Below are 4,460 nucleotides of genomic sequence, written 5' to 3' on the forward strand. Positions count from 1 at the left end.
TTAATAATATTTTGTTTTTCCAGTACTCAGTTTTCTCATTATCTTGTTTTATGTATACCTATAGTCTCTCAAGCCTGCATACCACATGGTCAAAAATTATCAGTAATCCATTTGCAATTCCTTGCCTCGTGCCTCAGTCCTTCCCCACTTTCTGGGTCTATTGAGGTTCGTGGGGTGAGTTGGCTCATTTCCCCTGTCCTCTTCTGTAAGTGCTTAACTTGGTAGTTACTTCTGCTCTGCTAAGTCAATTACCACTCCTCCATTTGATTTCTGTCTGTCAGAAGTTTGTTGGCATCTCTTATGTATCCCCTCCCATTCTTGTCATCTTCAATAGTTTATTTTCTTTTTCATTTGCTTTTAATGGAATCTTGGGTGAGAAAGGAGATAAACAAGTATATTTGATCCACTGTGTTTAACTGAAAACCCAAACACTTAAAAGTGTGACAAGACATGATCCATTTTCTCATCAATAATTGAAAGTATTTGTATAGAGACCTCAAGTTTTTAACAACATATACAGTTGTTTCTTTATATATTTTTTGGCATGTTATAGTTACTGTGCCGTTATTGTGTACATAATATTGTGTGTAATATTGTGCACTGAAATTGCTTTTGTCAGATGATTTCCTTTGTGTTTTGTGGAGGAAACTCACTTGAGTGAGTCCTCAGAATTGACTACAGAGTGAGGCAGAACTGTTGCCCAAAGGTCATCACCAATGCTGCATAAATCTGCTGTGAAAAAGTGTGTTTTTTGGGTGAAAAACACCAGAAGAGTACTCTACAGCAGAAAAAATGAAAAAGCTGTTGGTTGTGTAAAAAAATTTTCACAGATAGTAAAACCGACAGTATTGAGACACTTCCAGCAAATATATAGCATATTTAATAGGAAGTTTCCTTTCAACGGTCGTTTCAATATGTAAACAAGGTAAACAAATTATTAGAGACATCTTTCATCCTTTTTTGGTACTATCTTCAAAATCCAGTGTATATTTTACACTTACTGCACATCTCAATTCAGACTGACCACATTTCAAAGTGCTCAATAGCCACATGTGGCTCGTGGCTACCATATGTGACAACACAGGATTAAATTGGGAAGACAGTTCTGGATACTTGCAGGAGAACAAAGTTTCTTAACACACATTCATCAGTCACCTTACCGTCTCAGGTGTCTCTGCATCAAGTGTTTCCTTTATGATTGAGCTCATCTGGAGAGCAATGCTGAGGTGCTAGAGTCTAAGCTCTGTGCCCAGGGGACAAATCCTATCAAATGGAGCACACATGCTCCTGTGGTCTGAGATCGTTTGCCCTTTGCAGTAAGGACTACTGACTAAAAATCACGTACAGAGAACATTTGTTTGAGATTTTCAAAGAAGAAAAAATAGAAAATACTTCAGTGACTTGCAGAATGACTTTTTGGATAAGAACACAGAAATTCATTAATTCAATGTAGAAAATTATATTATTCATATATAATGAATGTCTGCAATTTGCCTAGAGAGGGGAGAATAAGAATTGAGTCCAAGCCTCTCATTCATTTCTTGTGTTTCAGCCTCAATGCAGAGGGAAGAAGAGGAGCAAAGAGGGAGGATTCAGTCCAGAGCTCTCAAGGGTTAAACTAAATCTCTCCTTTCCCTGAGACCCAGGCACACTATCTCTGAGGGTATCAGCTGCTAGAGCCCATCCTTCTCTGAGAACAAAGTTCTCAGCAGGGAGACTCATAGGAAGGGGTCGGAACCCGGAACACTTCTCAGGTTCCCTCCTAGGCCCATCCGTGGCAATGAAAGAATGATGGAGCTGGCCAGTGGGTCTTGCCCACTAGGTGGTGGTGTGAGATGCAGTGGAATATCTGGAGGTGGACCTTTTGGGTCCTGATTTGGAACAAATTGCTTAACTTTCCTAAGGCTCAGATTCCTCCTTGAGATACACTTGGCGTGCATCCCCCACAGCGTGGTTATGAGGTTCAGATGGGATAAAATACAAAACGCTATTCTGTACTTGAGCATGTCAGTTGTTGTCACTGACTATTTGACCTTGAGGTCAAATGCTTGGGGCTCGGGGCTCTCTGAGTCTAGTCTCCCAAGAGCCTCCCCCAGAGGACCATTTTGCTCAGCCTCCCATAAGATCCCTTTGCTCCTACCTTCACTACATGTGACCAAGTCTCCTGGTTTCCCAGATTGGAGAGCTTGCCAGAAAGGAGCTCATGTGACATGGGACCTGCTTGCTCTTTGGAAAGCAGGTGTTGATAAATCCTTCTCCTTCTTTCCTGTACCCCTCTTCCTATCGTGGCCAGTGTCAGTCAGTCCAGGGCCCCAGTGCACGGAAGTTGACATGGGAGGGGAAACCTATAGAGACAGGAATGTGAAAGAAAGCCCCTGCATGAAGAGTAAAAGAAGTATCATGAAGTCAGTGATGTGGGGGAATGTGACTCCTGCCAGGCCTGCTCCATCCCCGTTCTGCTCTGGGCTACAGCTTGTTCCTCCTGTCTTTTGCAGCCATCTGGGCAAGCTTCTTGATGAGGACAGTTTGCAGCAAGATCCGTGCTGGGAGGGTCATGATAGAGTGACTGTAGAAGCTGATCTTCTGATGTTTGGGGAGGTTGGGGAAGATACTGCTCCCTCTGTGTTCCCTTTAGCTTCCACAGGTCCTCTGCTTGAGGCCTCTCTCTCTCTCTGGCCTCCCCCTCTCACCAGACCCTCTAGAAAACCAACCAAGAGCCCCTCTGTGTGAACCCTCTCATACTCTCCTATTTATCACCCTGCCAGCCTGAGGACTCTACAGAGGCATGTCTTCTCACCTTATACCCCATCTTAGCCTTCTTCAGTCTCCCTTCCGTTAATTTTACTCCAACTTCCCAGTGGATCCCAGGCCTACATCACTCTTTTCATTCCCATCACTGGCCTTCTTTTTGCCAGTAGAGACCACTCTGCCGTTTGCCCTCATATTTTCACTGACCTATTTTACTCATCCACTGATTCTCCATTTTTGGAGCTCTCCTTACCACTGGGAGCTCTCCTTGTCTTTTTATTCGCTTAATCTTCTTTGACCCCACGCCTGACTTTTCATCTTTGTTCCAGGATCTCTGCTACTAGAGCCTATCTCCCTGCAAACTCTCTCCTTTTCACTCTCAAGACTGGGCTTCTCTTTATAACCAGCCTTTTTATTACTCTCACTACCAGGTGCCTTTCAGCAACCAGCCGTTTTTGCCATTGAATCCCACTTTCTTATTGGACTGTCTTCCACCTCTAACCCTTGCCTTTCCCCCTCTTTCTTCAGAGCACCCTCAGATCCTGCTCTCCAGCTAGACTTTGTGTCTGGACCATCTCGCCTCACTTGATTCCACCTTTTCTCAGGGTATTACCCTTCTTAGGCATGGCTCCCTCTTATTCATTTTTTAAAAAAATATTTTAAAAAAATTGAGATATAATTCCCATACCATAGAATTCACCCCTTAAAGTGTACAATTCAGTAGTTTTTTAGGATATCCTCAAGGTTGTGCAGTTTTCACCACTATCTAATTCCAAACTATTTTCATCATCTCAACAAGAGAAGTACCCATTATCACACTTCTCATTCCTCCCTTGCCCCAGCCCCTGGAAACCACTAATCTACTTTCTGTCTGTATAGATTTGCCTGTTCTGGTTATCTCATATAAATGGAATCATGCAATATATGTGACTTCTTTACATAGCATAAGATTTAAAAGTTTTATCCATGTTGTAGCATGTATCAGTTCTTCATTCCTTTTTATGGCTGAATAATATTCCATTTTATGGATATACCACATTTGGTTTTTCCATTTGTCAGTTGGTGGATATTGGAGTTGTTTCCATCTTTTGGTTATTATGAATAATGCTGTTATAAACATTCATGTATAAGTTTTTGTGGGAATATATGTTTTCATTTCTCTTGGATATATACTTTGGAGGGAGATTGTTGGGTCATATGATAATTCTATGTTTAACTTTTTGAGGAACCACAAAACTATTTTCCAAAGTAGCTGTACCATTTTACATTACCCACCAATGTACAAGGGTTCCCTAATGACCGATGACATTGAGATCTTCTCGCGTGTTTGTTGGCCAATTATATATCTTATACTTTGGCAAAATTTCCTTTTTTTTTTTTAAAGATTTTATTTATTTATTTTTTTTCCCCCCAAAGCCCCAGCAGACAGCTGCATGTCATAGCTGCACATCCTTCTAGCTGCTGCATGTGGGACGCGGCCTCAGCATGGCCGGAGAAGCGGTGCGTTGGTGCGCGCCCGGGATCTGAACCCAGGCTGCCAGCAGCGGAGCGCGCACACTTAACTGCTAAGCCACAGGGCCAGCCCTACTTTGGCAAAATTTCTATTCAAGTCCTTTGCCTATTTTAAAATTGGGTAGATTATCTTTTTGTTGTTGAGTTGTAAGAGTTTTTTTAATGTGTTCTGGATACTTGTAAAAATATGATTTGCAAAT

Source organism: Ceratotherium simum, chromosome 29, assembly GCF_057802395.1.
Source record: "Ceratotherium simum simum isolate JZ-2026a chromosome 29, ASM5780239v1, whole genome shotgun sequence".
Lineage (NCBI taxonomy): Eukaryota > Metazoa > Chordata > Mammalia > Perissodactyla > Rhinocerotidae > Ceratotherium > Ceratotherium simum.